The following is a 23,312-nucleotide window of genomic DNA, read 5'->3' on the forward strand; positions in this document are numbered from 1 at the left end:
AAAAGTAACTCCATTGTCCTTGTTCATGAAACCCGATGTCAGGGTTTGGCTGAGTTCACTAATCCATGTCTGGTTCGATTGATCTCTGTCTCAGCTAACTATTTGCCCTCTCCTATTCTTCTCTTATACTATCTTATCCGGCTGCCCTTCACCATTCTCTTCTTGTATGCTCCTATTACACAACTATCCTTTGAGACACACAAGCATGTCCTGCCACCTGCAAGAGGGGATTGTGAACACCATCACTGATTAATTTGTCGGGAGGGGTGACACACGGAGTCCGACAAAGGGGCGTATTTTGAGACACCTGATAGCTGTTTTCCAACTTTTCTCATTGGTTTGTTTTGTATGTGTAGGGAGTGGGATATTGTAAATGTGTTTCCTATATAAGATTGTATGCCACGGATTGAAGTGGCAGTCTCCTTAGAACCCACTTCAAGTGTAACTTCTAGGATAACTGTGCTTAGCTGCAGCTAATAAACCTGGCTTCCACGCTCAACGGAGTGTCTCGTGTCTCTGTTAGTTACAAGGCAGGTGAATCCGGGGATTTAGGCGTGCCCTGCGCCGCCCGGCCCATAAGGCCCGGTTCTCCAACTGGCGCCCAACGTGGGGCGGTTTCAGTGGTAGCGGTTCAGCCCGAGGGTCGTGAGGAGCCCCGCAAGAAAATTCCGGAGGATTTGCGAGCCACGCCAAGCAACCCCTGTATGTCAAAGTGGACCGAAGGTCTTTTACAGCGCGGCTACTCCTTTCCGACGGCTGCTGATGACTGCTGCCCTGACTACCGCCCTGCCTTGGACCCTCTGGTGATGATTGGTATCGCAAGACGTTAGACGGACCTCCGTTGGCGTGAGAAGACCATTTAGTTAAGTATTCGTGGGTAGTGCCCACTTCTTTGTTTTGTTTTTGATTTTTGTTATTTCGCCTATTGCAATAGTCGAAGCTGAGGGGTGAGTACTTTTGTACTGTGTTCTTTGTTTTCACTCCTCGAAGTTAGTAAATGGATCAGTGTGCTTAAAATGCCTGGTCTGAGCGGATTTAGGAAACTCTGTTGTTTTTGCTGTACTAGGGATTCCCGGCTTGAGGAGTCATGTCCGATTCCTCGGGTTGGAACTCCCACTTATGAGCTCTATTCCAAGCATGGTGTTGGTCCCATTGCTTTTAACGATGCATGGATCCGATACACAAAGAAAGATGGTGTCTTACGGTTGCCACAAAATGGTAGCTTTGAGCCTGACATATTAGATAATCTGGAGTCAATTCTGTTTAAAAGAAAAGCCCGCCGGCAATGTTTGACTCTTTCTGCCTTTGGAGTAAGGAAGTCAAATAGAGAGAAATTAAACAAGCAAAAAGAGATAGGAAACTAAAAGATATGACGGTTATGCAGGCTGCCCAGCAATTTAAAGATGATGAGACTGATCGAGCGATTGAGGTCTCGGATAGACAGCATCGGATGGCAATCGATAGGTGCTATCCTGTGTTACCCCCACAACGGAAAGATCTTGATGAAGACCCTTTAATGTCACATTTGTTGAAATTGCCTCCGCCTTATGCGCCAGGTGCTAATGCACCTGCATTATTGCCACCTGTGCAGCAACCTGTTGTTCAGCCAGGAATTCCGGCTCCCGCACCCTTGCCTCTTCCAGTAATACCGCCTGCACCTCCTTTGCCACAAATTTCTGTACCTCAGTCTCCTTTGCCTTTTGTGTCTCTTGCAATGGGTAGCCCTTCTCTACCTTTGCTTAATACTTTGTCTCCAGTTTTACTCCCTACTTCTTCTCCGATTCGTAATCGGTTAGTCAATACTGTTTCTGGTCTTTTCTCCCCACTCTTTGGTTCGTTCGATAGGACTCCCGCTTTTTCTCAAAGGCAATCCTGAAGTCAACTCCCAGATTCCGAGGAACGGGTTGTATTTGACTCCCTTGCTTATAGATGGATGATGAATTGTCCATTATATAGAGTATCCGATATATTGAGTACATTTCTCCAGTGGAATGCGCCTACACAGAGATACGTTTTTAATGTTATGTGTGACGAATTCACTAAGGGATGGGAGGATATGGAATTGGATCTAACTCCTCAGGGTCTATTGGAGATACAGGATAAGTTTGATAAAGGACTTATAGTGGGTCCTGACATTAAGGATGCTATACAGACACTTGTTACTTTTAGATCCTTATATTCTTCACGGACTATTCCTGAACCTGATCCTGCAGTTAGACAGAAAACGAAGAATTATCCCATGAGAGAAGTTCCTCCAGTGTGGAGGGAAGCGGTTCCACAAGTAGGTGCTGCCCAAGGTGTTCCTGCTCATTTACAGCGTGTATGGGTACATGTTCCTTGGAAGCGAGCTGAAGTCTTACCACTTAAGCAGTTTTTGCCGGACCCTCATAAAAATCCTGCTGGTTATTATAAAGAGCTGTCCCAGACTGTTGATGCATGTATTATGAATTTGGCTGATATTGATATGCTGATGGGGAATGTAGTTCCACAAGCATTGTGGGCTCGAATTCGTAGAGAGGACCACAACCAAGCTTTAGGTGGTACTTGGGCTGATATACTTGCTGCAGATACAGCACAAGTGGGTGGTGCTAAGCCAGATGATTTGATTACACAGTTGCCTGGTAGAATCATAACTTTAATGAAGACGATGATGCCTGCCTTACGCGTTAACTGGGATAAGTTAGCTGCGTGTAAACAGAAAAAGGATGAGAGTGTTTCTGATTTCTTTACTCGGTTTGAGGAGACATTTATTGACCATAGTGGTCAGGATTTGAGTACTGAAGGGGGACAGCGATTATTTGTGGATACATTTGTTTTCAATCTGCTTCCTGAATTGTCTCATAAGTTGAAAGATTCGGAAAGTTCTTGGGCTGTTTCTTCGTCTGCCCAAATATTAGCTACTGCTCAATATTATGAGAATAGGGACAAGGAGGAAAAAGATAGGGCTGAGAAGAAGACTAAGGATTTAAAAACGAGAGTTCTTCTTCCGCAGGCTTATCCTTCTCGTTCCGGTCAGAGTCAGTTCCAGCAACCTATTCAGTCTCAAAGGTTGCTGCAGAAACCTGAGCCTTTTGTACTGCGACCTTTCCTAGATCCTAATCAGTGCACCTATTGTAAAGGGGAAGGCCATTTTAAGAATAGTTGTCCGGTTTTATTACAGCGTAATGGTGGATTTCAAGGACCGCAAAGCCGTGGTGGTTTTCAATCAGCACCTAGGGGTAGAGGGCAAGGTGCGTTGTCTCAGGGGCAGCGTTACTTTCCCCCTCAGAACTCTTTGAATTATTTTGATCAGCAGAATACTCAGTCTGCACAATATTACAATGATGATTATTGTGTTGAAGGTGAAGTTCAGGATTTTCATTCCAGTTAGGACAGCCATGGACAAAGTAAGAGAGTCGTATCAGTTCCAGTGGATCAGAGTGGACCTTATGTTGAGGTAGTTGCTCTGGGTGTTGCAGAGCCGTTTCTGTTGGATACTGGTGCAATGAGAAGTTCGATGATCCATTCAAGACTCCCTGGGGCACCTTTGTCTGGCTTAGCGAACGTTTCTGTAGGATTTTCTGGCGCCCCAGTTGCTAATCCAGTTTCTTGTCCTTTGCCTCTTTCGATTGGTCCTTACGATCTAGAAGCTCCACTTATTTTAACGACTGGTTGCGGAGAGAATTTGTTGGTTTTGGATCTGTTAAACGTCTTCATGCAACATTGTATTGTTCCCCCTCTGGTGTGCCTCTTACTTTGGGTAATAAATTGGTTTCTCCTATATATCTATCGAAGGATAGTTTTCCACCTGAGTTACAGACTCTTCCTGCTACACCTTGGGCTACAGGTCTGAACGATGTTGGTTTGTTACAGATTCCCCCTTATGTGGTTACTATTAAGCCTAATGTTAAACTGCCACGTATTCCACAGTACAAGATTTCTAATGATGGTGAACGAGATTTGTTGGCTATTATCTATGATCTGGTTCAGAAGGGTGTGGTTGAAGAAACAAGAGGCAATGTTTGTAACAGTCCTGTTCTCCCCGTTCTTAAACACAGCGATCCTTCTCAACCACCTGTATATCGCTTTGTGATTGATCTTCAGGATGTCAACAAGATTGTTGTCCCCCAGTTTCCTGTTGTTCCGGATATCATTGCTTTGCTTACTATGATACCCGCCTCAGCGGCACGGTTTTCTGTTATCGATCTGAAGAATGCCTTCTTTAGTATTCCCATTGCTGAAGAAAGTAGAGATATTTTTGGTTTCTCTCTTGGAGGCCGAAGTTTCCGGTTCAAGCGTGCTCCTCAAGGTTATTGTGAAAGTCCCTCTATCTACAGTCAGGCTTTGAAATCTCAGCTTGACACGTTCATTTTGCCTCCAGGTGCTACTTTGATCCAATATGTTGACGATTTGCTGATTGCTGCTGATTTGGAGGATGTTTGTAAAGATGTGACGGTTTCTTTGTTGCGTCATTTGTCTGATCTACATCATAAAGTGTCCCCTTCTAAGTTGCAATATTGCCGCCAAGAGGTTACCTATTTAGGTCATCTCTTGTCGAAGGAGGGAAGACGATTGACCCCAGAACGAATTTAAGCGATTGCACAAATGTCTGAGCCAACTACACAGAGAGAGGTACGTGCCTTCTTGGGCATTACCTCATATTGTAGACAATGGATCCCGAATTTTTCTTTGTTAGCTAAGCCTTTGCTGGTGCTTACGTTGAAAGTCACGCCACAACCCATCCCTTGGACCGATGAATCCCAAAATAGTTTTTCTGATTTATGTAATGCTTTGTGTTCTGCACCTGTGCTAGGTACTCCGGATTACAGTAAGCCTTTTACACTCTATGTACGTGAAAGAGAAGGTTGTGCATTGTCAGTTTTAACACAACAATTTGGAGACAAACAACGGCCATGTGCCTATTTTTCGGCTACGTTGGATCCAGTAGCCAAGGCATTGCCTAGTTGTCTCAGAGCTACAACAGCGGCAGCAATTTCTATTCGTCAGTCTGCTGGATTGGTATTGGACAACACCCTTGTTGTTATGGTACCACATACAGTAGATACTCTTTTGAATAGGACTAAGACACAACACCTTACGAGTGCTCGCTTGTCTGGATATGAGCTAACGCTTTTGGCTAGTCATATACATATCAAGCGGTGTAATACTCTGAACCCAGCAACATTGTTGCCTATACCGGATTAGAAAGGCATTCAGGAACAGCATGATTGCTTTCTTCGAACAGAGGAGGAAACGAAAGGCAGAATAGATCTAAAAGATACACCACTTGTGGATCTGGACCGGATCCTATGGGTAGATGGATCTTGTTTTAAGCTTCCTAATGGAGAGACAACTGCAGCTTATGCTGTTACTACTTTGCATACTGTAGTGGAGACAGCACGTATTGCACAGAATTCCGCTCAAGCAGCTGAGTTAATTGCTTTAACGAGAGCATGTGTTTTGGCAAAAGGAAGGAGAGTAAACGTCTACACTGATAGCCAATATGCTTTCGGTGTGGCTCATAGTTTCGGTCGCTTGTGGAAGGAAAGAGGATTCTTTACTTCCCATGGGACTAAAATACAGCATGGGCAGTTGGTGACTGATCTTCTCGACTCACTTGCCTTGCCTAAACAAATAGCAATAATCAAGTGTAGCGCTCACAAAAAGATTACCGATGATGTGGGTCGAGGGAATGCTTTTGCTGACGAAGTAGCAAAAGAGACCGCGAGAGATGTTACGAGTCGTATGTACGTTGCGTGCACTGCAAGATGGATCAGAGAAGGAGGAATGTGTGAGGACACAATAGAAAGTGTGAGAATGATTCAAGAAGAGGCTACTGAGAAGGAGTTGAGTAAGTGGATAGATAGTACGGGAATGTTGGACGCGACTGGGTGTTGGACGGAATTATCAGAGCATCAGCGATGGCTGTTACCAGACGCTTATGTATTACCTGTAGTCACTATGGCGCTTGGTCCAGCCCATATTAGTGCAAAGGGCATTTGTAAAATTTTGGCTACAGTATGGCAGAATGAAGGAATTCCTAAATGTGCAGAAAACGTAGTGAAGCATTGCATTCTTTGTCTAATGCATAATCCGGGAAAGGGAGCCCCAACTCCAGCAGGTCATTTTGCTCCCCCTACGTATCCTTTTGAGGTATTGCACATCGATTACATTCATATGGATCGTTGCAATAACCTCAAGTATGTTCTGGTGGTGGTTTGCGCCTTCTCCAGATGGATAGAGGCCTACCCCCTAAAGGACAATACTGCCTTATCTACTGCTAAAGTTCTTTTGAAGGAGTTTTTCCCGAGGTTCGGTTTGCCGCGCATTGTCTGCTCTGACAATGGGAGTGAATTCGTAGGCCAGATCATGCAGAAGTTTGTGCAGGTCTTGGTATCAAACAGAAATTCCATGCGGCAAACCACCCTCAGTCAGCAGGATTGGTAGAGTGTTATAATTGTACTCTTAAGCGCAAATTGGCAAAGATTCAGGTGCTCACAGGTCTCGCCTGGCCTGATGCCTTACCATTAGCACTCCTGTCTACAATAACTACTGTCCATTTCCGTTTAGGTGTGAGTCCATATGAGGTCGTTTTTGGGCGACCAGCAAATGTCTGTGGAGTCCCTCGACCTAAAAAGTATTCTGATATTCCATACCCAATGCTGATCGACTACCTGCATGACCTCACCACTAAATTACGTGTTCTTCATCAACAGGTTCAAAACGCTTTGGCAGAGGCCTCCGCAGACCCAGGTCATTCCATCCAACCTGGCGACTGGGTCTGCGTCAAGAACTTTCAGCAGAGGCGGAATCTGGAACCTCTTGGGGCCTGTCGCGTCAAGTGCTACTAACTACACGGACGGCAGTAAAGGTTGTTGGGAAAAAGAACTGGGTCCATGGGGTGCACTGTAAAAAGATACCCCTGCCCTTGCCTTTTGATCAGTGGGTTCGTGAGGGTATAGCTGACAACGAAAGTGAAACAGTGCCTAGATCTGTACCAATTAGTAGTGCACGCCTGGACCACACGACCTCTGAGAAATAAGACGACGACGTGTTACAGGAGGCCGTCCCAACACATCTGTGTTTGAACACCGTGAATCCAGAAGCCTTGTTTAAGGACCAGGCGATCCCCAATATGACCCGATATAACTTGCGACCGAGAGCGGTCAAAAACACTTGATTTTTTCCTTTTTTTTTAACGATTTTCCTGATTATACCTTTTTGTTTTGAAAATACATTTTATGTGTTTTCTTCCACTATCCATCAAGTTGCAGGGTCACGGTAGGAGTCTTAAGCTGTGACCTGAGTAGTGACCTAGGGTCTGCAGGACTTGCAGTATCATAGGACGGCTAATAATCACAGCTAAATGATCTAGGAAGATTATTGTGAGCAACACCTTTAGAGTAATGGATGTTAAAGTGGAAATTAATGATCAGACTGTAAATATGAAACAGCGATTTAAGAAGTTGATGGTTAGTCCATGTGGGATAACCTTATATATTTTGCTACGTTTATGTACTTTATTAGTGTGTGGAAGTTGGATTGTTTATGTTTTACAGCCGTTACCTGTCCCTACCTCTGTCCCCGTATCTTTTTCTGCTACTGCCTCCCCACATCAGTTCTATACACTTTCAGGACATGAACAGATTAGGAGGACCGAATACTTCAACAATTCGTTTATTCAGTTATTACATCAACACCAATTAGTAATGAATACTACTGATTGTTGGGTTTGTGGGCTCATGCCATATTTGGTTTTTCCATTTTCTTGAAGGTTCCGCCTGGGCTTATTTGGCTATGTTCTCTAACCTTTACCAAAATCAGTTGCGATATCCTCCTGGTAGTCCATATGGTGGTGGAGCAGACTTTAGTCATAGTACTTTGATTGGATGTAACATAACGCGATATGTTACTAGCCTTACAGAAAAGGCTAAACTAAGGAGCTCTCAGCCAATCTGGACTGTACCTCATCGAGGTAATTTCTGTTTACAAATTAATGGTCAGAAGTCAAGAATCAGCCAGAGAGGAGTATCTGTTCTCATACATATGTCTATACACCTCAGATTCCCTCACCGTTAGTGCCATCACAAGGCACATATTTTATCTGTCGCAATAGAGCCTATACATGGCTTCCTACTTATTTCTCAGGAACATGCTATGTGGCTTTTCTTCTTCCCCCAACGAATACTGGTCCTTCAAGTCATTACAAAAAGAGACATGGTAGGGGAGTCTTTGATCAGAAGGACACAGCAGGACAGGAGGCAGATGACTTCATTAAAGGGTTGCTTCCTTTCTGGGGCGCAATGGCCAATAGCAGAGACATCAGATACCAATCAATCAATCAATCAATCAAAGACATTTATAGAGCGCACTACTTACCCGGAGGGTCTCAAGGCGCTTGGGGGGGGGGGGGTGCTGCTACTGCTCGAACAGCCAGGTCTTGAGCTTCTTCCTGAAGGAGAGGTGGTCTTGGGTCAGGCGCAGGTCGGGAGGGAGGGAGTTCCAGGTCTTGGCGGCCAGGTAGGAGGCGGACCTTCCTCCTGTTGTCGTTCTTCGGATGCGGAGGACGGCGGCGAGGGCGTGACTGGGTGATCGGAGGTGGCGTTTGGGAGCGTAGAAGTTGATGCGGTTGTTGAGGTAGCTCGGGCCTTGATCGTGTAGGGCTTTGTGTGTGTGGGTGAGGAAACGGAAGGTGATTCTTTTGTTGACGGGGAGCCAATGCAGGTCTCTCAGATGTCCGGAGATGTGGCTGTGTCGTGGGATGTCGAGGATGAGTCTGGCTGAGGTGTTCTGGATCCGCTGGAGTCTCTTCTGGAGCTTGGCGGTGGTACCGGCACAGAGGGCGTTGCCGTAGTCCAGTCGGCTGGTGACAAGGGCCTGGGTGACCGTCTTCCTGGTCTCGGTGGGGATCCACCGGAAGATCTTCCGTAGCATGCGCAGGATGTTGAAGCACGACGAGGAGACGGCGTTGACTTGTCTGGTCATGGAGAGGGAGGAGTCCAGGATGAAGCCCAGGTTGCATGCGTGGTCTGTCGGTTTGGGTGCGGTGCCCAGGGCGGGGGCCACCAGGAGTCGTCCCAGGCAGAGGGCGAGGAGCCCAGGATGAGGACTTCCGTCTTGTCTGAGTTCAGTTTCAGGCGGCTGGTCGTCATCCACTCGGCTACGTCTTTCATCCCTTCGTGAAGGTTGGCTCTGGCGGCGGCGGGGTCGTTGGTCAGGGAGAGGATCAGCTGGGTGTCGTCAGCGTAGGAGATGATGTTGAGGTTGTGTTGGCGTGCGATGGCCGTGAGGGGGCTCATGTAGACGTTGAAGAGGGTGGGGCTCAGCGAGGATCCTTGAGGGACGCCGCAGATGACTTCGGTGGCCTCTGACTTGTACGGTGGTAGACGGACTCTCTGTGTTCTTCCGTCGAGGAAGGAGATGATCCATTCCAGTGCCTTCTCCTGGATTCCGACGTTGCTGAGGCGCTGCACTAGGGTTCGGTGGCAGACAGTGTCGAATGCAGCGGAGAGGTCTAGGAGGATGAGGGCCGCTGTTTCTCCGTTGTCCATCAGGGCTCGGATGTCATTGGTGGCAGCGATGAGGGCGGTCTCGGTGCTGTGGTTGGCTCGGAAGCCAGACTGTGAGGGGTCAAGGGATCCATTTGTCTCGAGGAAGGCGGCCAGCTGTTTGTTGACGGTCTTCTCGATGACTTTGGCTGGAAACGGGAGGAGCGAGATGGCGCGGTAATTCTTGAGTTCGGTGGGGTCCGCTGTTGGTTTCTTTAGTAGAGCGCTGAGTTCGGCGTGCTTCCAGCTCTCCGGGAAGGTGGCGGTGTCGAAGGAGGTGTTGATGATGTCCCGCAGGTGGGGTGCGATGACAGCGTCAGCCTTGTTGAAGACGTGGTGAGGGCAGTGGTCGGTCGGAGATCCGGAGTGGATGGAGTTCATCATGCGGACGGTGTCTTCGGTGCTGATCGGAGTCCAGGCGCGGAGGGTGGTGGTGGGGGGCGGTGGTTCGGTCGTGGCGTGCGTCGGTTGAGTGCTGAAGCTGTTGTGTATGTACGCGATCTTGTTGTGGAAGTAGGAGGGGAGGGAGTTGCAGAGGTCTTGCGATGCGATGGGGTGATGTCGTTGTTTCCGGCGTTGGGGTTGGAGAGGTCTTTCACGATGTTGAAGAGTTCCTTGCAGTTGTGTGCGTTGTTGTCCAGCCGGTCCTTGAATGCAGTTTTCTTGGTGGCGCGGATCAGTTGGTGGTGCTTCCGGGTGGCAAGCTTGAGGGTGGTCATGTTGTCCGGTGTTGGTTCCCTTCTCCAGGCTTTCTCGAGGGCTCGGCAGTTCTTCTTGGAGCTCTTGAGTTCGTCGGTGGACCATGGGGCCTTCTTGCTGCCGGGTCTGCTGGGCGGGGTCCTCAGTGGGGCGAGTTCATCCGCGCAGTTTTTGATCCACTTCGTGAGGTTGTCGGCGGCCTGGCTGGGGTTCGCTGAGCTGGCGGGAGGGTGCTGGCTCAGGGAAGCGGCGAGCTGGTTGGCTGTGATCTTGTTCCAGCTTCTTCGAGCAACCTGTTGCTGGTGGTGGTGGATCTTCGTTCTTCTGAAGGTGAAGTGGACGCAGCTGTGGTCCATCCAGTGGAGTCCTGTGGCGTGGCTGAAGGCGATGTCTTTGCTGGATGAGAAGACGGCGTCGAGTGTGTGTCCGGCGAGGTGGGTGGGGGTGGACACCAGCTGCTTGAGTCCGAGGTTGGCGAGGTTGTCGAGCAGGGTGATGGTGTTGCGGTCGTTGTTGTTCTCCAGGTGGAAGTTGATGTCCCCCAGGAGGATGTAGTCAGCGGAGGGGAGGGCATGCGGGCTGACGAAGTCGGCGATGTCCTCGCTGAATTGTGTGCGTGGTCCCGGGGGTCGGTAGATCAGGGTGCCTCTGAGGGTGGTCTTCAGGTCGGTGTGGATCTGGAAGTGTAGGTGTTCAGCGGTAGTCAGGGTGTCGTTGGTGTTGGTCGTGATGTGGATGGTGTCCCTGTGGATGATGGCGATGCCTCCTCCAGTCTGGATGTCGCAATCTCTCCGGGTGATCTTGTATCCCTCTGGGATGGCGATGTCGGGCGCTGAGGAGTCGTTCATCCAGGTTTCGGTGAGGAAGGCAACGTCAGGAGCTGTTGTGTCGAGGAGGTTCCAGAGTTCGATGGCGTGTCTGTGGACGGAGCGGGTGTTGAGCAGGATGCACTTGAGGTGGCTGCTGCTGGTGTTCGGCTTGGCGGGTGCTGGTGCGAGGCAAGTCCGGATGCAGGTGAACTTGCAGGCCTGGCAGCTGAAGGGTCCGTGGGTGCATCTCGGGGTGGCTCGGTAGCATCCCGGGACTCGGCCGGTGTTGAGCGCATTGAGGGTGGCGGCGGTGTACGTCCGGTGGGTGGGCTGGGGTCCTCGGGGGCCAGGGGTCCTGGCACTGGGCGCGGGCCAGGCGCGGACGGGCACAGACGGACGCAGACGGGCTTACCTTTGGCACACCTTCGGCGCTCAATCGGTGCTCCTGCTGCGCGCGTCCGCTGCGCGGTCGCTCTGGGGGCGTCATAAGAGGGGAGCCGGGAGGGAGGGTCTGCGGGGAGGCGGGGAGCGCGGGAACCAATCGGCGGGCGGGGGGGGCGGGGTCTCATGGGAAACCGGCGGGAAAAGCCTGGGGGCTCGGCGGCAGCCCTGCGGTGGCTGGGGCGGCGCTGGGGCGGCCCTGCGGTGGCTGGGGCGGCTCTGCGGCGGTCCTGTGGCGGCTGGGGCGTCGTGCAGTGCGAGGCTCAGGCAGCAGGTAAGGAGGAGCAGGCGGGGTTGTGGGGGCGACCAGGCCAAGGGCGCAGTGGTCGCTCCTGGGCAGTGCAGTGGGTCCCCTTAATGGGGGAGCCGGGAGGGAGGGTCTGCGGGGAGGCGGAGAGCGCGGGAACCAATCGGCGGGCGGGGGGGCAGGGTCTCGTGGGAAACCGGCGGGAAAAGCCTGGGGGCTCGGCGGCGGCCCTGCGGTGGCTGGGGCGGCGCTGGGGCGGCCCTGTGGTGGCTGGGGCGGCTCTGCGGCGGTCCTGCGGTGGCTGGTGCATCGTGCAGTGCGAGGCTCAGGCAGCAGGTAAGGAGGAGCAGGCGGGTGGTGTGGGGGCGACCAGGCCAAGGGCGCAGTGGTCGTGCTGTTGAGGGTGTTGTTGAGGGTACTATAAATGAAACTTCTGGAGCCTTAAGTAATGTGACAGCCGAGCTTCAGGCGGATCGTCTTATGACCTTGCAAAATTGTATAGTTTTAGATATTATCCTTGCAGATAGGGGTGGAGTCTGTAAATTGATTGGGTCTAGTTGCTGTGTTTACATTCCAAATAATGCCCCTACAGTATACCAAGCTATCTCTAAGCTACATACCATCTCCGAGTCTATACATCAGGATACGGGAGATTGGTCTGTGATGGGATGGTTTTGGGCACTACTGTCCACATGGGGATGGAAGATATTAACTTTCCTTGGAATGGTCTTGGCCATTATCTTCTCTTGTTGCCTTTGTGTGCAGTGTGGACCTGCAAAATATGGTCTTTGTGCCGCTATGTGTGTCCCAAAGCCTGCGTCACGAAAAACAGAGAACATTAGAATGATGTTACAGCAACAGCTCGATGACCTTATGGCCATTGACATCGACTCAGATTGACTTAAGTCCCTGATGTATTGCTTGAGTAATGGCAAAAGGAGGGTCTAAGGTTATGCGATTTCAGATTTCGTCCCGTATCTAGCCGCCATTTTGTGTCCTGTCGCCATTTTGTATTGCCCTCACTCAGGCAGCACGGCAAACGATGTGCTTTTGCTTTTTCCAGCTGCTACGTGTCCTTTCAGTTAAAAAGTAACTCCATTGTCCTTGGTTATCAAACCCGATGTCAGGGTTTGGCTGAGTTTGCTAATCCATGTCTGGTTCGATTGATCCCTGTCTCGGCTGACTAGTTGCCCTCTCCTATTCTTCCCTTATACTATCTTATCCAGCTGGCCTTCACTATTCTCTTCTTGAATGCTCCTATTACACAACTATCCTTTGAGACACACAAGCATGTCCTGCCACCTGCGAGAGGGGATTGTGAACACCATCACTGATTAATTTGTCGGGAGGGGTGACACACGGAGTCCGAAAAAGGGGCGTCTTTTGAGACACCTGATAGCTTGTTTTCCAACTTTTCTCATTGGTTCGTTTTGTATGTGTAGGGAGTGGGATATTGTAAATGTGTTTCCTATATAAGATTGTACGCCACGGATTGAAGTGGCAGTCTCCTTCGAACCCACTTCAAGTGTAACTTCTAGGATAACTGTGCTTAGCTGCAGCTAATAAACCTGGCTTCCACGCTCAACGGAGTGTTGAGTGTCTCTGTTAGTTACAAGGCAGGTGAATCCAGGGATTTAGGCGTGCTTGCGCCGCCCGGACCATAAGGCGCGGTTCTCCAGACCTCACTGATGACATCATCCTTGTGAAAGAGTGGCAGACCTCCTCTCACCCTAATATAACCTTTGATACATAGATTCGAAAATAGAAACTAAAATGTTCAAAAAAATTGAGATACCAATACCAGGTACAACAACCGATTAGGTAATTCCAACATCTACATACACATCCACTCATTCAGTAACAGTTCTATATAGTCACTCATACATGTACTCACTCATCATGTGTACTCATACACCTATACATCCTGTTACACACCAATACTCATCCATAGAGTTACTCACACACATAGTCACACATGCAAACATCCATTGACTTGCATATACATCTATACGCATACTACTACACTTACTTCGTACACATACTTACTGTCTTAAACAATCACTTATAGAAACACATGCTTATTTATACAGGAACTCCTCCAATCTATCACGTTCACATATACTCACTTATATGCATCAATACTCACATATACTAGTTTAAAACATATGTAGTTATTCATAAAGATACTATTGAGACAGATATTCACTCATTAACACACCCATACACACACTCATCCACCCATACAGTCCTGCACAAATTCTGTCTTCAAAACACATACAAACAGTGAGTCAGTCATTCATGTATCTGTGCACTAAGTAATACACCCAACCAAACAATACAGACACTCATTCTGATACTCAAAAAACCAACTAATACCCATATAGACACTCATGTAGGTACTCACTAACCCATGCAGTCACTTATATACAAAGTGAGACACTGACACAGATATTTACATATTTAAACATTATTCGCTAATACATGTATTCACTAAGGTATACTTAATAAGTCAGTTATACAATCAATTTCACACAAAATACATCAATTTAGACACGTATTTACCCATTTATTTTTCAATCAATCTTTAGATATATATATATATATATATATATATATATATAAAAAAATATTTATTTTTCAGAAAGACACACATTCACTGGATGATGTCATCAGTGAGGTCATCAGTGATGTCATTTGAGATGGCATCAGTGATGTGATGAGTGATGTCACTGACCATGTCATGAGTGATGTAATATGTGACCTCATCAGCAGTGCATTGCGAGCGCGCGAGTTATAGTTAGCTGAACTAACTATAACGGGGGAATTTCAATGGTTTTGCATGAGAGAAATGTCCAGCTAACTATAACATGGGTGAAACCTATGTTTTTTTCAGTAAATTTCTAAGGTTTTATTAAATGCTAATTCCTAACTATAACGTGGCTGAAACCTATGGTTTTTTCAGTGAATATATATATATATATATATTTATATATATATATATTGAAGAAGGTCTGGGAAGACCGAAATATATAAGGAAAACACCGATATAATAAAGTTTTCGCCCACCACAATGAGTTCGGCTCACGCTTGTTCTGATGGAGCAAAACTGTTAATATGTTGTAGGCGTGGTCCCGCCTAGAGCCGCACCACCGATAAGAGCACCATTATCCTGCCCGCAACGGACCACACATGGGCTGCGCAAGCTATAAGGGCAGTGGGCTGCCGCCAAGGACTAGACTTTGGCTTGTTCCCCAGCACCATGAAAGGCTGTTTGCTTGGGGATAATGGCGAAGTGAAAATGCAGCCATCACCTACAGACGGGGTAAGAATATAGAAACCCTAACGAACCACACTTACCAGCATGCCCCAATCCTAGCCACCAAGGAGTCCACCAGGGAGCACCAATACTTCAAATAACACCGGAAGCATTATTTGGTTGCGCTTTGGGGTCCTGCGTGTGACGGCTGTCCTCTGAAGAAGGTCTGGGAAGACGGAAATATATAAGGAAAACGCCGATATAATAAAGTTTTCACCCACCACAATGAGTGCGGCTCACGCTTGTTCTGATGGAGCAAAACTGTTAATATGTTGTAGCCGTGGCCCCGCCTAGAGCCGCACCCCCAATAAGAGCGCCATTATCCTGCCCGCAACTGGACCACACATGGACTGCGCAAGCTATAAGGGCAGTGGGCTGCCACCAAGGACTAGACTTTGGCTCATTCCCCAGTAACATGAAAGGCTGTTTGCTTGGGGATTATGGCGGAGTGAAAACACAGACATCACCCACAGAAGGGTAAGAATAAAGAATCCCTAACAAACCACACTTACCAGCATGCCCCAATCCTAGCCACCAAGGGACACCAATACTTAGAATAACATCGGAAGCATTATGTGGTTGCGCTTTGGGGTCCTGCGATGTGACGGCTGTCCTCTGAAGGTCTGGAATGACCGAAATATATAAGGAAAACGCCGATATAATAAAGTTTTCACCCACCACAATAAGTGCGGCTCACGCTTGTTCTGATGGAGCAAAACTGTTAATATGTTGTAGCCGTGGCCCCGCCTGGAGCCGCACCGCCGATAAGAGCGCCATTATCCTGCCCGCTACTGGACCACACATGGACTGCGCAAGCTATAAGGGCAGTGGGCTGCCGCCAAGGACTAGACTTTGGCTCATTCCCCAGCAACATAAAAGGCTGCTTGCTTGGGGATTATGGCGGAGTGAAAACGCAGACATCACCGACAGTAGGGTAGGAATATAGAAACCCTAACGAACCACACTTACCAGCATGCCCCAATCGTAGCCACCAAGGAGCCCACCAGGGGGCACCAATACTTCAAATAACACTGGAAGCATTATGTGGTTGCGCTTTAGGGTCCTGTGATGTGACGACTGTCCTCTGAAGAAGGTCTGGGAAGACCGAAATATATAAGGAAAACGCTGATATAATTAAGTTTTCACCCACCACAATGAGTGCGGCTCATGCTTGTTCTGGTGGAGCAAAACTGTCAATATATTGTAGGCGTGGTCCCGCCTAGAGCCGCACCGCTGATAAGAGTGCCATTATCCTGCCCGCAACTGGACCACACATGGACTGCGCAAGCTATAAGGGCAGTGGGCTGCCGCCAAGGACTAGACTTTGGCTCGTTCCCCAGCAACATGAAAGGCTGTTTGCTTGGGGATTATGGAGGAGTGAAAACGCAGACATCACCCACAGAAGGGTAAGAATATAGAAACCCTAACGAACCACACTTACCAGCATGCTCCAATCCTAGCCACCAAGGAGCCCACCAGGGGGCACCAATACTTCAAATAACACCAGAAGCATTATGTGGTTGCGCTTTGGGGTCCTGCAATGTGACAGCTGTCCTCTGAAGAAGGTCTGGGAAGACAGAAATATATAAGGAAAATGCCGATATAATAAAGTTTTCACCCACCACAACAAGTGCGGCTCATGCTTGTTCTGATGGAGCAAAACTGTTAATATGTTGTAGGCGTGGTCCCGCCTAGTGCCGCACCTCCGATAAGAGCGCCATTATCCTGCCCGCAACTGGACCACACATGGATTGCGCAAGCTATAAGGGCAGTGGGCTGCCGCCAAGGACTAGACTGTGGCTCATTCCCCAGCAACATGAAAGGCTGTTTGCTTGGGGATTATGGCGGAGTGAAAACACAGACATCACCCACAGAAGGGTAAGAATATAGAAACCCTAACGAACCACACTTACCAGCATGCCCCAATTCTAGCCACCAAGGAGCCCACCAGGGGGCACCAATACTTCAAATAACACAGGAAGCATTATGTGGTTGCGCTTGGGGTCCTGCGATGTGACTGCTGTCCTCTGAAGAAGGTCTGGGAAGACCGAATTATATAAGGAAAATGCCGATATAATAACGTTTTCACCCACCACAATGAGTGTGGCTCACGCTTGTTGTGATGGAGCAAAAATGTTAATATGTTGTAGGAGTGGTCCCGCCTAGAGCCACACCGCCGATAAGAGCGCCATTATCCTGCCCGCAACTGGACCACACATGGACTGCGCAAGCTATAAGGGCAGTGGTCTGCCGCCAAGGACTAGACTTTGGCTCGTTCCCCAGCAACATGAAAGGCTGTTTGCTTGGGGATTATGGCGGAGTGAAAACGCAGACATCACCCACAAAAGGGTAATAATATCGAAACCCTAACCAACCACACTCACCAGCATGCCCCAATCCTAGCCACCAAGGAGCCCACCAAGGGGCACCAATACTTCAAATAACACCGGAAGCATTATGTGGTTGCGCTTTGGGGTCCTGCGATGTGACGGCTGTACTCTGAAGAAGGTCTGGGAAGACCAAATTATATAAGGAAAACGCCGATATAATAAAGTTTTCACCCACCACAATGAGTGCGGCTCACGCTTGTTCTGATGGAGCAAAACTGTTAATATGTTGTAGGAGTGGTCCCACCTAGAGCCACACCGCCGATAAGAGCGCCATTATCCTGCCCGCAACTGGACCACACATGGACTGAGCAAGCTATAAAAGCAGTGGGCTGCCGCCAAGGACTAGACTTTGGCTCGTTCCCCAGCAACATGAAAGGCTGTTTGCTTGGGGATTATAGCGGAGTGAAAACGCAGACATCCCCCACAAAAGGGTAAGAATATCGAAACCCTAACGAACCACACTTACCAGCATGCCCCAATCCTAGCCACCAAGGAGCCCACCAGTGGGCACCAATACTTCAAATAACACCGGAAGCATTATGTGGTTGCGCTTTGGGGTCCTGCGATATGACGGCTGCCCTCTGAAGAAGGTCTGGGAAGACTGAAATATATAAGGAAAACGCCGATATAATAAAGTTTTCACCCACCACAATGAGTGCGGCTGACGCTTGTTCTGATGGAGCAAAACTGTTAATATGTTGTAGGCGTGGTACCGCCTAGAGCCGCACCATCAATAAGAGCTCCATTATCCTGCCCGCAACTGGACCACACATGGACTGCGCAAGCTATAAGGGCAGTGGGCTGCCGCTAAGGACTAAACTTTGGCTCGTTCCCCAGCAACATGAAAGGCTGTTTGCTTGGGGATTATGGCGGAGTGAAAACGCAGACATCACCCACAGAAGGGTAATAATATAGAAACCCTAACAAACAACACTTACCAGCATGCCCCAATCCTAGCCACCAAGGAGCCCACCAGGGGGCACCAATACTTCAAATAACACCGGAAGCATTCTGTGGTTGTGCTTTGGGGTCCTGCGATGTGACGGTTGGCCTCTGAAGAAAGTCTGGGAAGACTAAAATATATAAGGAAAATTCGATATAATAAAGTTTTCACCCCCGACAATGAGTGCGGCTCACGCGTGTTCTGATGGAGCAAAACTGTATATATATATAAAAACAATGTACATATTGTACATAGTGGAGAAGTGTGGCTCAGGGGTTAGAGGCGGCAGACCCGGAAGCTGAGATCGGTCCTGGACCAGGGTTCAATTCCCCACCTCGGCGGGTCTTGGGCTCAAAAATTCCACGGACTCGATAATTCTCGTTCCGGTGCCTACTCGACTCACGGGTTCACACTCTGCGACTCTGGGCAATAGCTTGCTTAATCTCCACTACGGCCCCTCGCGGAGGGATGCCTGGCTTTCACCTTGTGGATACCCTGCTGGGGTTATCTCACAGGGGAATACCAGGACGGGTTCCCAAGGCAAGCGCCTTGATGCCTTCGGGTGATACGTGCGCTATATAAATCGCAATACATTTACATTTACATTTACATATTACGATAAACAAAAGAAATCAGACACGATGTGCAAATATGTAAGGCTGTTTGAAATTAGCATTTCATTGCTAAAATTGTCAGATATCCTACTCGCACCTATGCAACCCAGAAAGGATACATATTTCAACAGCAGCATCTCAAATAATCATATTGTTCAGGATTAGATTTAAAGAGCTAGTGCTGTCTAGCAGACCCCCATTAAAATTCAAAAATTGACATTATATGTAACAATACATTGGGATAATGAGGCATCGTAGACCACTCTTGCCTGAAATGTAATAAATAATGAGAGATAAAATCTGTAGTGCTTATTTATTTATTTATTTATTTATTTATTATTTATTTATTTATTTAAACTTGTATTGAGCACAGCTACCCTCAATGGGTTTCCCGGCGCCAGGGATAGATAAAAGAAAGAAAACCAGCAAAAGGCCCAAACCAGAACAAACAGTGAAGAGGGATCAATTAAACAGAAGGGTCTTCAGTTTTTTTCGAAAAGGAAGGAGATCAGTCTCGGCTTTCAGGGCCGACGGAAGAGCATTCCACATCTTTGGACCAAGATAAGAAAACGAGCGGCCGCCCATTTTGGCCAGTTTAATTCTGGGAACCAAGAAATTGCCACTAGTGGAAGATCTTAAAGTACGACCAGGCTTATAGACCTGAACCAGGTTGTGCAGGTATTTAGGAGCAGAACCCTGCCGGATTTTAAAAAGAAGGCATAAGGTTTTAAATTTTACACTAGTTCGGGACCTTGAACCAATGAAGATCACGCAGAGCCTGAGCTGCGGAAGATCTCCGGGGTACATTACACAGTAAACGAGCTGACGAGTTTTGCACCACCTGAAGCTTATTTATTGTGGCCTTATCGGCCCCAAGATAAAGCACATTCCCATAGTCAAGGGAGATCACAAGAGCCTGGACAACAGTTCTCCGAGTGGAGCAGGGTAGCATCCATAGGATCTTCTGAAACCATCTTAAGGTGGAGAAACAGATTGCAGCGACCTTTCTTACCTGCTGTCTCATAGAGAGCCTATCTTCGATGAGGAAACTGAGGTTGCGGACTACGGGGTCTGGATTCTGCAGAGGACCCATATCACAGGGCCAATGCCGAGGGCCCCACAGATCTTTATTCTTGCCCAAGATAACAACCTCGGTCTTGTCACCGTTGAGCTTGAGCAGATGGTCGTGCATCCAAGCAGCAACGAGTGACAGGCCAGATTTCAAGGCAGAGACCTCATGGCCCTCACTGCTGGAGAGAGAGAACACAATCTGCGTGTCGTCGGCATACGAATAGATTGTCAAACCGGCGTCCTCCGCGATGGTAGCAAGGGGTCTGATATAGATGTTAAACAGCAAAGGGCTGAGAATCGACCCCTGGGGGACGCCGTATGCCGATGAATAGACAGCAGATTCAGCTTCTGTCGAAAACACCTGAAAAGTGCGCCCACCTAAAAAGGAGGCAATCCAGGCCAGAGCAGATCCAGCAACACCAAGGGAGCGGAGAGAGTCAAGGAGAATGGAATGAGACACGGTATCGAACGCTGCACTCAAATCCAAAAGGATGAGTGCAAAGGTCTCCCCGCGATCGATACCGTGCCGAAGCCTCTCCGTTACCCCGAGGAGTGCGGATTCAGTGGAATAATGAGCGCGAAACCCGGATTGGGACGGATGAAGATATCCCACGTTCTCGACAAACGAGTTAAGCTGGGTGTTCACATGTCGTTCCAAAATTTTAGAACATGCAGGCAGCAGGGATATGGGCCTAAAATTGGCTAAGTTAGTGATGTCCGCGCCAGTCTTTTTCAACAAGGGAACGACCATGGCATGTTTCCACTCCTGTGCCACAATAGACTCTGTGAGAGATGTATTCAGAAGTCTCATTAGGACTCTCCGTGGCTCGAGGTCCAACAGTTTTAGGATTTTCATAGGCACAGGGTCCCGAGGGGAGCCTGACCTAATACTGTTCAGGCACGATAAAAAGGTGAAGTCATCAAACAAAAGCCAGTCGTTGATGAGCGTTGAAGGGAGGGGAAGAGGACTGCTAGAGGTAGCCGCTGGTAAGGGATCAGCAGATGGCGGAGGGGTAATCAAGGATTCATGAATACGCTCCACCTTAGAAATAAAGAAATCTGCAATAGCATCACACTGTGGTTTATCCAGAGCCGGAGGAGTAGGTACCGTATCTGCTCCCGTTAGCCTCTTCACCACTGCAAAGAGGGTCCGCGGACAGTTCTGTGCCTGAATAATCATAGATGCCGTGAAGGTGGCCTTGGACAATTTACAGTTAACGTGATAGCTCTTTAGTGCTTCTTTATAAGCTGCCTTACTAGGGGTTGAATAGGAGAGCCTCCATTTTCTTTTCAAGGCCTTGCACTTGGCTCGTTGTAATTTTAACTCTTCAGAGAACCAGGGTGCAGGAGGATGAAGGGATCTGTGGTTGTTAAATGTAGGAGGAAGGAATGCAGTTACAGCATCCACTAACCACTGGGAGACTACAGCATTAGATTCTGGTCCAGATTTTTCCAGAATCGGAATAGATCCAGTAAGATGTTGATTGAATGCCACCATATTAAGCTTGTCCCACCGATAGGAAGGCTTGCTTTTACCAACACAGGGCTTAGCATTGGGTAGGGAGAGAGGTAACATAAAGTGTAACGCAAAATGGTCAGACCATTCTAGTGGGCGGGCCCTATGGGAGCAGTCATAAGGTAAATTAGAAATGATTGGATCTGACAAATGACCGGCCAAATGAGTATCCCCAGAGTTGCGAAGTAAAAGATTGAAAACTTCAAGGTCAGACAATAACGACTGACTGAGAGTACCTTCAGCATCTTCAAGATGGATATTAAGGTCACCAAGAATGGTGAAATTAGCCGTTTTTAGTAGTACAGGGGATATAATATCGGCCAATGACGATATCCAAGGGCCAGCATTGCCCGTAGGGCGGTATATCAAAAGACCGGAAAGCGTTCGTTGAGGGCCAATCATTAGTTTAAATAGAGCGGCCTCACATCCAGGAAGGGGGAACGACTCCAAATTGCATTGGTAGATAGTTTTAAAAATAATAGCAATCCCCCCCACCCTTCCAGGAAGCCCTGTCCTGACGTACCATCACGTAGTTGTTAGGAACGGCTATGGCAATGTCAGGTCCAGAGCTTTCGTGGAGCCAGGTCTCAGTCAGAAACAATGCGTCTGGCGACCCTTCATCTATAAAATCAAACAAATTGAATTTATTTTTGGGAAGCGATCTACAATTAATACTCCAAAATTGGAGAGGAGGGGAAGTCTGAAGTTTCTTAGTGGCCTTCCTTTTGCCCCGGTAATGTGCCTTGGTAGTTTGTGTCTTAGAGAGCATAATTTTACCGGTAGAAAAGCCACAACCTGCACAGGTAAAATAATGAGTAGGCAAAGTGCAGGAGGTACAGGAGACGGATATGCGAGATCGCATAGAAGTTAAAGCAAGAGCAGAATACGTCAGACGATTGGGAGACAGGTCGTGGGTTAACCAACCTGAGCTGGAGTGCGAGATGTTGATGAGCAGCCCGTCCTGCAGCCCGTCCTCAGCGCAGACGGGCGCAGACGGGCTGGACTCTGGCGTGACTCCGGCAGTGATCCGGCGTTCCTGCTGCGCGTGACCGCTGCGCGTGAGCATGATTTCCTTATGAAAGGTCGAGCGTCCTTGGGCGCTAGAGCGAGCACTGCCCGACCGGCGTGCTTCCCTCACCAAGATGGCCGCCAAACAATTCAGCTGCCGAGGGGCAGAAACAAAAGGATCCGGGACCCGCAAAATGCGGTGTAATACCAATTATTGTGCAAGTGTGGGGGAGCAGCCCTTAAAAACAGGGGAATAACAAATTAAAAGCATAAAGAAAATGAAAAAACGAGGAGTTTTAAAAACACTTGTAAATCAAGCAGAATGCGTTTCTTTAGCGCGCAGTGCGGTGTGACCGCTCTACACAGGTCAAGATCTTCATTTGAAGGTTTTACCAGCAAGGCAGAGCCCTGGATTTTGCCTCCTTATGAGGGGTCGAGCGTCCTTGGGCGCTAGAGCGAGCACTGCCCGACCGGCGTGCTTCCCTCACCTAAGATGGCCGCCAAACAATTCAGCTGCCGAGGGGCAGAAACAAAAGGATCCGGGACCCGCAAAATGCGGTGTAATACCAATTATTGTGCAAGTGTGGGGGAGCAGCCCTTAAAAACAGGGGAATAACAAATTAAAAGCATAAAGAAAATGAAAAAACCAGGAGTTTTAAAAACACTTGTACATCAAGCAGATTTACATTTACATTTACATCTAATTGTAGATCCATGTTGTACATAAGAAA

The sequence above is a fragment of the Lissotriton vulgaris genome, chromosome 11, assembly GCF_964263255.1.
Source record: "Lissotriton vulgaris chromosome 11, aLisVul1.2, whole genome shotgun sequence".
NCBI classification, from domain to species: Eukaryota; Metazoa; Chordata; class Amphibia; order Caudata; family Salamandridae; genus Lissotriton; species Lissotriton vulgaris.